General features: G+C 34.4%; 1 protein-coding gene across 9 annotated transcripts in view; it reads right to left on the reverse strand.

Moving 5' to 3' along the window:
• TBC1D5 (TBC1 domain family member 5) overlaps positions 1–12363 on the reverse strand; it is a 315956-nt gene that overhangs the window by 286600 nt on the left and 16993 nt on the right. For all 9 annotated transcript variants that reach the window (XM_085568765.1, XM_077787232.2, XM_021538134.4 and 6 more), the window contains exon 2: positions 263–324. The gene's annotated coding sequence lies outside the window, so the exon portion shown is untranslated. The remainder of the gene's footprint in view (positions 1–262; positions 325–12363) is intronic.

Here is a 12363-nt window from a genome sequence, read left to right on the forward strand (position 1 = left end):
ATCAATCTTTGGTGGATAGAGAAATATTTTTCATTGCTATTGGTGAATTCCTGATTACACTGCACAAGGATACAATTTTAGATTTTACAAGAGTGCAGTTTTTCCCTTGTAAATTATTAACACGATTGCTACAATACATCCTGCTCTGTATTTTACATGTAATCCCTTTATGTAGCTCATTTTTCCCCCCAAAAATGAAAATCTCTTTACAACATTCTTAATTCACATATTTCTTTTTTTTTTCCCTGGGTGCAGTACTTACAACACTGCAATAGCCTTCTTGGTGGTTCTCTTATTGTCTTCTGCAAACCTTCTGAAGTTTTGCTGCAGGGGAAAAACAAGTAGAATAACCTTAATTATTACAGATGGTATCTCATTCATTAGCAGATGACAACATTTTATTTGAAAGCAGAAGAAAAGCTGTTTCATAATTCTACAAAGCAACTTAATGTGAAACAGCCATTACAGTTTGCAGACTACCAAAAGTTTTTAGAAGTCTTTGGTGGAATGAGTTCAAGCAGACTGAGGCCTGTTTCTTGTATTTAAGCTGACACACAATCTGTGCAAACTGGCACTAATTCAGATGTAAAGACAAACCACGAGAAGGACAAAATACTTGGCTGACATCTAATGTTATCCTTGATTTTGTAAGTTCATAGTCCTTGAAAGAATACAGTGAGATCATTTAATATCCACTACCTAAGTACATTCACAGTTTAATTAAAATACTGCACTCCAAAGCCAGCATTGGTACCACAAAGGTCAAAATCCACTCTTCTCCTCAATCAATTTTCACTCTCTATTTATTTTAATGAATAATATTGACAGTCACCACAGCTTTCTTCAAAGTGGCACTCTGTAAATATAGCAGTTGAAGAAATGTGCCACAAGTGTAATCATGTCGCCAACTTTTATCTGTTCTGCCAAAAAGGTTTATTTGCTTTCTTCCATAACACATATTACATACAGAAAAAACCAAGACAGTTTTACAAACCGTGCTACTGACATGGATTCTTTATCTCTGTATGGACTACAAAAATGAAGGAATACATCAAATCTGAAGTTACATATTGTACACATTTATGGTATTTTGCTCCTTGTTTCAAAGGAAGTCAGTATGCAGTGTTGTCTCTGGAAGCAGTATCTCAAATTGCTGATGGTGCTGCTGTATTTCAGCATTTAAAAGCATAAAGGATAATTTACTCTTAAAACTACCTGGTCACGTTATATTTAACAAGTCTCAAATTCTCTTTAGGGATTATAATAAGAAAACACTTTGCTTAATCATAAATTTTATATTTGTCTTGGCTAAACACCCTCCTTTGGATAGACTGCCATGTTTTGTCAAGAAAAATCAACACAGTGGAAATGAAGTACTTGTTCTGTTGTGTGGTCATTCAAAAGAGTATGTAGAAGTAATGTAAATGTGCACCAGCGCTGCTGATAATTTCACGCTTTCATACACTCATTTCAATTTGCTTTAAAAAGGACTATTCCTCCTGGCTAAATATAGTCATCATGAAAAAGCATACCTCCCCTTTGAGCTAATAACACTGCAAGCCTCAAGATACAAAAACTTCTGTATTTTAAGGAACCTGAAGCACTTTCTTCTCACAGTATGTGTTTCTGAAGTGGGACAAATAAGACTGATTTTTTTATTAACATATTCTCATTTAGTGTACAGATTTCTCTTTGAAAATGACAATTCATTCCCACACCGCATCTCTGAATCCCACACTGCACCCCCAAATATATATATATATATATATATCTATATATATATATCTATATCTATATATATATATATATATAGATATAGATATATATATATATCCCAAATGCTTCTTTTTAAAAGCAATGGGTCCTTGTAAAAGTAGTCTATACTTTCATACATTAAAAAACTTTGAGGATTACTGGGACATACAATGGCTTTGGAGGTTCTGGAATCAGACCTTCTATATGAAGAACCATAGAGCATTCATCTGCATCTTTGGATCCTCTGGTAGCAGTGATTTTTCCACCAATGACTTACAGTACAGCTAAAACTGTAATTACACTTACTGACATCTTAAACCCAAATTTTTTCCTCACTTTTAAAATTTAACTAATTTTTTAATTACTTTCTAGTTTAATTTGGGCTTCTAATTTGTGGTTACAGAACTCACCTCCTCACACAACTACTTCTGTCTAACCTGGAGGGTCATAATCTGCTCAAATAAGACATGTAAATCATTAAAAGAGGGACACAAACCAGCCAGTGACTTGGGATACTGCCACCTTTCTCACACTTGCGATCACATGCAAATTCTACCCTAGAGACAAAGACAGAAACTGAATTTGATTTCCTTCCTTTCTTCTGCCAGCTAGCCCTTCCCCCCACCCCCCCACCCTTCAAACATCATATAGGTGCCTACATCATGCAGATCATGAGGAAGACTTGTCAAGAGAAGACTAAAGCAGAAGGCACTGATATTCAGGTGTACTTCACTGAGAGCAGCAAAAATCAAGTAATCACGTACATTCTCTACTCTGCCCAATCTGGGAAGCTGGGCTACAACACAGCTCCCTTGCAGGCACTCAAGTTAATTTGGGTGATAATTCAAGGAACTGGATTGTACCCCGCACCTAAGAACAAATTTCAAATATTTACAATGGCAAAATTATAAATCAGGTGCACAGGAAAAGGACTGAGTAACAAAGCTATTTCATTTTCTACCTTTTGATATTGCCATTACGAGAAAGTTTCTTAGTTTGAAGATACAAATCAGACCAAAAGAAACCACATACTGCTGCTTGCTTCTTTTGGGAACCCACAAATATAGAAAACAGGGAAATTTTAGAAATAGATTGCCATGTAATATGAAAATTTAGGATTTTTTTTTTTTTAATACTCAGGAGTAAACACAAGGAGAAAGAAAAAGGCCGGACAGACCTGCTTAACAAGATTATACTAATGTAAAATACTGACCACTATATTCTGATCCACTTTCCAAGGATTCCTGGAATTGTTATAAAGTTGCACAAAATATTTAGCATTATCAATTAAAAAAATGAATAAATGAAATCTGCAATAGTTTATTATATATAGGAACTTACATAATGCATAAATATTTCAATAGTAGAAGGTTAATTTTTGCGCCACAATCTCCTCCCTCTAGTTATTACAATTGATCAATTAAAGATTATCTGTTTGGTCCACTTCATATAGAAAGATACCTTTGTGATGCAGTACAACACTTCATAAAAATTTTAAATTTAACTTTTTTTTTAATAATAAAAATAAAGTGGTTTTTTTGACATATTGATAAGTCTAACTAAAAACTGTAAAAGTAACTCAGTCCTACAACGTTATAGGATCATTTTGATTATGTTCTTGGTAAAACTTTGACTGTTTCTGAGTAACTTTTTAACCAGTTTCTTCCAATTGTCTCTAAGGTAAAAATTAATTCTAAAATATTGTAACATAGCAAAATGTTAAATCCCAAATTACTGAATTAACTCCTATCAATACAAGACATAGCTCATTTGACTGTTATGACCCACATTTCCTAGTTGATTTTTAGATAAAAACAAGCAGATTACCAGCAAAGGTTTATCTCAAATTCCCACATGTACAGCATGCCACATTAAATATATGCAAATCAACCTCTTTCTCCTCTACTTTTTTTGAGCTGACAACTCATATGACCTGAAGCCATGGTTAACGATTACAATTATTTGACTTTCGTATTTATACAATCAGTCATCAGATATGCATGTTAATTGATTTTAACAGATAGTTTTGTATCCAAATGATCAACAGTAAGTATACATTTTACCAACTTCTTGATTTATAAGAAAATAAAATTTATATCTGTTTTCATAATTAACCCTTCATTGTATTGATTTGCAGTATTCAATGGAACTTCTCAATAATATGTTAACCTGGAAGTACTCCAAACTATAAAATCTTAATTTTGGTAGCAAAATTTAATTTTCAAATTACAGACACTCTTCTATTGTGTTTAAAATTTATTTAAACAATGCACTGTCAATTTATTAGAACTGATGAAAGATAATTTATACTTAATTGTACTGGGCAAACAAGTAGTTTGCACTTATTTAATATTCACATTTGGCCACTTAAAAGTTCACTTCTCTTTTTCAAAGAACCTTAGTCATGCATTCTTAGATTTCAATAAGCCCCTTGATGTCATATATGTGAGAGTACAAACACTACATTTAAAATCCTTATTTTCAAGTTACATGCTTAAGACCAAAGGGTTCCTCTGTTGTCATCACTAAATATATTAACTGAACTGTTTTGGTTTGGTTTTTTACAGGGCTGAAAACTTAAACTTTGCAATTAAAATTTTATTTTGGATGCCCTATTTCTGGAAACATAAAATAAAAAATTAAAAATTGCACACATTTTCAAATGAAGAATTGACTACCTTCTAAGATTATACAAAGTGCAATCATTACCTTCCACAATTAATAGTTGTTGTTCTTTATGTCTATTCATATAAGAGCGGATATTGTATCTTACTCTCAAAGATTAGATCACATCTTGTTCTGTAGAAGGGCTCTCCTGATTTATGCCTTAATTGCTGTTGTACTAACTGATCATGCACCAATTTTATAAACCAAGAGCTGCTGGATCCCTTTCTCTGCATATTTTTATACCAATATAGATATTTAATTTCTGCAAAATTAAGACTCTTTCAATTTCTATAAATAACTGAATGAGGTGCAGAGGCTATTAAACTTTTATTCAGGTGAGCTTTGTGCACTTCAAATTCTGCTACTATTCTCTTTTAGTCTGGTAGCTCCAGTTAATTTCAAGTTAGATTTATCCACTGAGATTCCAAGACATTCTCCACAACAAAATGAGACACTAGCATATTCATATAGATTCACAATGCTTATTCAAGTTCTTGTAATGGACCAGGAACAAAAGAAACTCAAAGTCACATTGCACAGCCATGAATAAGCACTTTAAGCCCTAAAACACTTTCATGGACTTCTCTGATTTTTAAAAAGTCTTGATTTCACACTAAACATAGTGAGAAAGTTAGCAAATATATGATGGGATTCTGCTGCTTACGTAATAGTTGTTTTCCTTAAACTAAGGTTTGCCAACATGACAAATACCAATAAAGCAAATAAATTCTCTTCAATCTTTCTGGGAAAGTTTGAAACAACTGGGAAACTGGGAAACAACTTCTTGGCCCTCAACAGATCTTGGTTTTAATTCTGAACATAATGAGAAAGTCTGCAGGTATGCAAAAAGAAGAAATACATTCTACTATAATCACTAACCCCATTTGAACACCACAGAAAGACCCTGGTTTCTCTTCTACAATTCAGTGCTATGAGTTAACCACCTTGAAGACGGACTGTAAGGTTAATACTTTTGTAGCTGAGGCAGACTTTAAGATAAATGGAAAGGCGAAGTAATGATCCTATACTTATATGTGAAACTCCACTATAAACAGCCAGAAGAAAATAGAAGGAAATATAAGAAAAATACACTAATAAAATCTACATATGTATTTTACATGTAAATACCTAATAAACTTAGAAAATAGATATAACTCCAAGTTTCTAAACATGTTTTCTATCCCCACTTCTCTTTGAACTTGACTGTTAAAAATTACAAACCTGGTCATGTCAGCTATGAAGAAAAATAAGTAAAATTTAAAAACTACATTACCTATGGGCTGAGTGAGCGAAAGAAGTCCTGATCTGACTAATAAATATGGCACATTCATTTACATCACAGTAAATGGGGTGACACCAAGCTGCCAATCAGTCAGTAGTGGGGTTCTGCTCCATTTTAGGCCAGTGCCTTCAGTGTCTTCATAAATTATTTGGATGCAGGACACAAATGTATACTGAGTTTGCTGACAACACTAAATTGGGAGGAGCTGTTGACTCCTTCCATAGCAGAGAGGCCTTGCAGAATCATCTTAGCAAATTAAAGGGCTTGGCAATCACCAGCTGTATGATCATTTACAAGGGCAAATGCTGGAATCTGCAGCAACCAGGGCAACCCTGGATGTACGGACAGACTGGGGAATGAGAGGCTGGACAGCAGCCCTGTGGAAAAGGACTGGGGGTCCTCGTCAATGGTGAATTGAATACGAAGCAGCAGTGCCCAGGCAGCCAGGAGGCTCAACTGTGTCCTGGGGTGCATCCAGGACATCACTGCCAGCTGGGCAAAGGAGGGGATTGTCCTGTTCTGCTCTGTGCTGGGGCGGCCTCATCTTGAACACTGAGTGCAGTTTTGGGCACCTCAATAGAAGGAAGATATAAAGCTATTAGAGAGCGCAGAGGGCCACAAGGAGGACACAGGGTCTCAAGGGGAAGGCATACAAAGAGCAGCTGAGGTCACTTGGTTTGTTCAGCCTGGAGGAAACTGAGGAAAGATCTGCAGTTACAACTTCCTTGTGAAGTGGAGAAGCAGGCACTCTTCTCTGTGATGATCAGTGACAGGATGAGAGGGAATGGCCTGAAGTTGTGTCAGGGGAGGTTTAGATATTGGTTTTTGGATATTTGAAAAATGTTCTTCAACCAGAAGGTGGCTGGGCATTAGAATAAGCTCCCCAGGGAAGTGGTCACAGCATTAAGCCTGACAGAGCTCAAGAAGCATTCCGACAACGCTTTCAGGTACACAGTGTGACTCTTGGGGCTGTACGGTGCAGGGCCGGGAGTTGGACCTGATGATCAGTGTGGGTCCCTTCCAACTCAGGATATTCTTTGATTCTGTGATTCATTTAAGTTACAATTTATATAAACATTTTCACAAGATGCCTGAACCTAGATTAAAGTACGAACAAAAGAAAATACTGTTTACTACTCACTATTTTTAAACAGTATGTTAATTGCTCATCTTGAAGATTGATGATTAGAAGTAGCAGATTATTAACAATAATCATTGTATTTACTAAAAACTGAGAGGAAGCAAAGAATAGAAAGCAACTGGTGATACTTCCTGATGACAACTTTTATACGAAGAATTGCAGCTCCAATAAATTCCACAGTTAAAGGTTAAATTAAGGCTATGTGTAGAAAGACGACCAATAAAACACATTCTGGGAAATGAGAAAATAGTGTACCTAAAAAATGTCTTGTTCTAAGACAAACATGAGTTCAGGGATTGCAAGCTACCATCCAGAGACTTTTGCTCACTGAGACTATTAAGGGGATTTTGACAGGAACAGCTGAGTGAAAAAAATCTGGAAAGTCAGTATGAGAGTGGCTTAGTATCCAACAGTCTACACATAATCTTAAATCACAGACATGAAGCTGAATCAATGAAACCACTTACTATACTGCCTCTGTTGCACAGTAGTGTGTCCTCTAGCACTCATGAAGAAGAAATAATCATGAAAATGGGTACATTGAATACAGCTAGTAGCTAAGTTTAGTTACCTGTATTCACAGGTGGTCATATTTGATCAGATATGATCAAAAATCATCAGGGATAAGGGTCTTCTATTGTCCTTGATGTAGAAAGTATAGCCTTTAGAATGTTTTGTTGAATTCATACCAAAAACATTTAACTACTTAGAAACTTACTGTATAACCTCAATAAAGAAAAAATATATTCTCAATCAGCTGCATCAGTTCTGTACAGCCACATGAACTCCAGTAAAGGTGCAAGGCATGGAAGGAAAAATACCAAAAAATGGGAACAGAGGGAAGACAAAAGAAAATATTGATCATTTTGATGACAAATTCATCTATGTCCACACACAGACAATCTAGATGTGATAAAAATCACATTCATAAAAACTCTAAGTGTCAATTTGTGAAACAGAAAACATTAAACCACCTCCAAGATGTTTCATTTCTACCAATACTTGCCCTTCCTAAATGTCATTCTATTTTATCATGGCGACTGAATTACAATGGACTTGATAGTATTAAGAAATAGATTAATAATAGGAATAACATAATTTTCCTTGCATAAAACCAGCCCACTACTTGGATGCTGCCTGTCATAACAAAGCGGCACATGAATATTGCGTAAGTGGCCAAATGCCTCTTCTCATATGAAGAGATATTTGAGACTCCCAGTGTCACCAGAACTATGGCCTGTGGCACCCAAATGGACAAAACATACAAACCCCACTGCTAAGTGAAATGAAAAGATGCACAGTTTCTCTTTGAACAAGTACACTATTTTACACAAAATCATCAAGTTACTGAATGCAAACCACAGCAGAAAACTGCTGCAAATTTCATCCTGTTAGTGGATACATGAATTTAGGGAAGAAGATGTAAGTATCATCACTGAAGGGTAAAATTGCTGGGTTTTATTTTAAACATTTAAACTCAACGTTTTAACTTAAACATTTAAGAGTGATTTTAGTCTGTAAGTTTTACATCTCTTGCCACCTGAAACTGGCGATCCAAGTGTCTATAATAGCGCATTTGAAATGCTGAGTTATATTAATCTCATACTAACTATAGCAGTTCAATTTCAACAAATTTCTCAGGGTTTTTGCATATTGCTGAATAAATGACTCTGGAATTAGCTTACTTTTCTTGGAGGCATTATATGAGATTATTTCTTAGTCTCCTCCTCTTTGATTTAGTACACATCTTCAGATAATTTATTAATGTTCTGGATATCTCATTCATCATCTATTATTACTAGTGTCATAAATTAGAGGAATGGAACAAAGCACTGGACTATATGCTTTTTCTACATTCATCAATAAAACAGCTATCTCTGTTAGCAAACACTCTGTAAAGTAGCTGGTTTATCCACTAAAATAAGATCAGGAGCAATTTTTTAACTCAAATTCCAAAACAGATTAGATTTATAGTGTAAGAGGCTATTAATTAAATAAAAATCAGGACTTCACTTTAAAATATAAAAGGCTAGAAATAGCTGGTCTGCAAAACACAAAAGCAAATGTCAGACATTGATATGTCTTCTAAAATACTTAGATGAATTAGAAGTCTGATAAATGACAGTTTTACTGGAAAAATGAATTAATTGTTAAAAATCCTATAATTTTGTCAGCATACTATAAAATATTAAAGACAAGGAAAGATTCAACCAACAGAAATTCAAATGTCAACATTTAAATCAGTGGTAATATTACTCAAGAAGACAAGTTACCTGGACTGGTGCTAAGTAGGAAAAATGAAATTCCTTGCCTTTTCATTTTTGTTTTTTTCTTTCTGTTTTTGTTTGTTTGTTTGTTTTTACACTCTAAACACAAATAACATTGCAAAATACAATAGTGGAAATTTCATAATATTTTCAAGATAATGGATATTAGTAGGAATCATAATAAATTACATAGCAGTATACTATTCTACATAAAGTATTTGAAAAGAGACAGAATTAACATTATTATGGAAACATTAACTACTTACTTTAAATGCATTATGCCTGCATTAAATTACATACTTGAATGAAATCTGAATATCCAAAAAATCAGTTTTTGTTTTATGTAGAGACTGTTGATATATTTTGTACACATTCACTGTTTACATTCCTTTAACTAAATCTCTCATTAAGACAAATTAGTATTTTGCATGATGTAACAATAATGCACTCACCTCTTTCTAACTGTTTGTTGAAAATATTTAAGCCAGGGTTAGGACTTCATCAATGGAATGAGATACAGAATTCAAGTTCTTATAATATAGAAGAAAAGAACTCCGAATGTTAGATTGAAGTGGATAAAATGCTTCCAATAGCAACTGTGTATCTAATTTTTACAGGGGAAGAAATTATTTCATTTTTAGGCACTATAGATGAGGTATTTCAGGCTCCAATATGACCTGAAAACAACATAATAAAAGTTTCCAAGTAAATTAAAAGTTTCTTATTGTGTTACCTCTAATTCAGGACCCTCATTATTTTCTTTATAGAACCTTCACTAGCTGTAGTAATAGATGATTAATAAAACATACTTGTACCAATGCCTTTTAAAGCTAATTCAACTCAACACAGTTACACTCTCCTATAGTTACAACTAACAGTGTAACAGAAAATTAACTATATGAGCTGCACCTTTTGTTAGTCTCCAGTTTGACCAGTTTGGCAATGATCATACCTCTTATTCAATCTACAAAGGCAGTTTGCAATTAAAGAGAACCTTATCATTACATTACGAAAATAAGTAGTACCCTCTTTTTACTACAGTGCACTTGGTTTGAGGACTTACATAAAGGGGAGATGCCAATCCCTTCTCTGAGTGAGAGCAGCCATTTGAACTCTCTTATCTCTGCCTCATTTCAGATAAAAATGCACTGTCAGGAAAATGCTGAAAATTAATCTTCTCTCTCACAATTATGATATTTACCCATTAGGAGGTTCCCTGAATTCCATTTTTAGTCTTGGTGAATTTCTAACTTCCACAATGGGAAACTTAATTAGACAACAGACTATAAGCAAGTCATACCCAAAATGTCCAGCAGCAATCTAGAAGCAACAGTTGCAAGATAATTCGCTGGTGAAAAAGGACTTAATTGAACCCGATCTCTCATGACCAATGCAATTGCTCTAGCAACTGAGGGAATAGTCAAAAAAAGGAAGTGATGGCAATGGCAACATTCCCTCGTGAACGAGTTTCCTTGACTTAGAATTTTGAAAATATCTGAGATTTCTTTCCCTTCCTGTATTTTTGTTCAGTGAGTGAAACACTTATATATGTGTGAATTCTTAACAGAAATTCAAATCAGGGAACATACATGGTTAATTTACTTCAGACCAACTTCAATGTATTAACCTCGGGAAGCATGGAAGAAGGTTTTTCTTTTCCTCATCCCAAAGATATTATTACTCCCTTATCTAGAACTTTAGAACAAAATCCCAGTGAGGGTAACTACATTATTTTCCAGACAAATAAGCAGGTAACCTGTTCCATATTCTGAATATACAATTTGTTGGTGATAGATTTTAACATTAACTAATGACTGTAAAAAAGTTCTGAAAAATCATGGAAAAAATGCTTCAGCCCATCCCATATGGAATGTGGAATACAAGAGTCAAATTCCCTTAAATAATTATACAAACATAATTTTCCTTCAACTCTTGCTACCTAATTCTCATAACCTTCAGATTTGCTGAAAATATCATCAATGAAGAAAAAGTTGCATGATGAATAGACAGCAACTAACCACCTAGAAGTAAACAAAAATAACATTTCTTTGGTTAGAGCTCAGAACAAAATCAATGGAATTCTGAATTAAATAATTTTCTCTTTTTAGATTTATTTTTATTGTAGGTTCTGCAAGACACAAAATTGTGTCTTCTTTCTAAAATAACATATTAGGAAGGCTTCAGATATTTATATACCTGCTAGATAGGATCACTACTTGTAAATGTTGATTCTTAACTTGATTTTAAGGGGCATGACTGTTACATTCTCTACTTAGAGAAATTACATGAAATTTAAAACTTTGCTTCTCAGCAACACGGTATTCTCTAAATTGTACTAGTACAGTTGAGTACCTATTCTCAGACATATTTTTAAGCCCCATGTATTAGAACATTCATTCATGTAGTTGATCAGAAGCACATGTAGTCCTGCAATTATCTAAAACATTTATCACTAGGACAAAAGGCTAAGCAGGACACTTGAAATCCTGTTACCACAAAGCAGTGGTTAAATGCAAGAGGAGAACTGGGAAGATGGCATTCTGAAGCAAGCAGACAGGTAGCAGTGGAGGGCCAAAGACAACACCAGCAGGACCAAAGACAAACCCCTCCACAGAGGGCTGTGAAACTAATTTCCTCACCACAATTATTACCACTAGTAAAGATGTTTACTACAGCTACATGATTTAACAACTATTAAACCAGCACTGTTAAATTCAGAATCCAGTAAAAACATACTACAAATTGTCGCAAAGAAATAGGGCTTGTTTACTCCTCATTACAGTGTCAGTGAGTCAAAGAGTTGATTTTAAACAACAAAAGCCTGACAGACGAAAATGCCACCAGCTCTGTCAGACTCCTGCAAGAGAAAGTCAAGGCTCAAATGATTGCGTTGATCTTTGACTGAAACTGTAAAACAAGTCAGTTTCTTCAAAGCCAAACATAACACTGAAGCCAACAATAAGGAATGTTTTAGTTTTTTCCACACAACGATTTTTTTAATGTCATGAGCTCTGGAAGTTTTTAATCACACTAAAAAAGCATCAGCAAAGGAAATGCATATGACCCAGGCCCATAAGCAACCACAGGACTGGTTTTCCTGACTAATATTATTTTCTCTTCTTTCACCTAAATTCCAGTATCAATACTGCTTAATATTAGACACTCTCAAATTTTTTACCAGCTTTCAACCCACATTTTCTTTTACTAACTAAATCTGAAAACTATTTCGTATTTGTTTACTGACTAAATTC

The sequence above is a fragment of the Lonchura striata genome, chromosome 2, assembly GCF_050655825.1.
Source record: "Lonchura striata isolate lonStrDom1 chromosome 2, ASM5065582v1, whole genome shotgun sequence".
Taxonomy (NCBI): domain Eukaryota; kingdom Metazoa; phylum Chordata; class Aves; order Passeriformes; family Estrildidae; genus Lonchura; species Lonchura striata.